The sequence below is a fragment of the Penaeus monodon genome, chromosome 15 (assembly GCF_015228065.2).
Source record: "Penaeus monodon isolate SGIC_2016 chromosome 15, NSTDA_Pmon_1, whole genome shotgun sequence".
Lineage (NCBI taxonomy): Eukaryota > Metazoa > Arthropoda > Malacostraca > Decapoda > Penaeidae > Penaeus > Penaeus monodon.
The window spans coordinates 48,383,378-48,383,734 of NC_051400.1; positions in this window are offsets into that span (position 1 = coordinate 48,383,378).

The window sequence follows — 357 nt, forward strand, 5'->3', positions numbered from 1 at the left end:
AGGCGGAAGAAAAGAAGAAAAGGAAGAGAAGGATGAAGAAAAAGAGAAGGAAAGGAAGGGGCGAAAGTAAGGGAAGGGAAGTAAAGAGAAGTAGGGGAAAGGAAGGAGGGAGAACGGCAGAGGGAAGAGAAAGAAAGAAAGGCAAAAAGGGAGAGTTGGGACAGAAGGAAGGGAAGGGGGGGGGATAAAGGAGGGGAAAGAAAAGGGAAGAAAAGGGAGAGAAAAGAATAAGCAGAGAAGAAGAAATCGGAACAGAGGAAAACATAGAGAAGGAGGAGGAGGAAAGTAAAAACGACGAGGGGAGGGAAGTGGAAAGGAAGAATAGGAAGATGAAGAGGAAGAAGAGAAGAAGAAAAA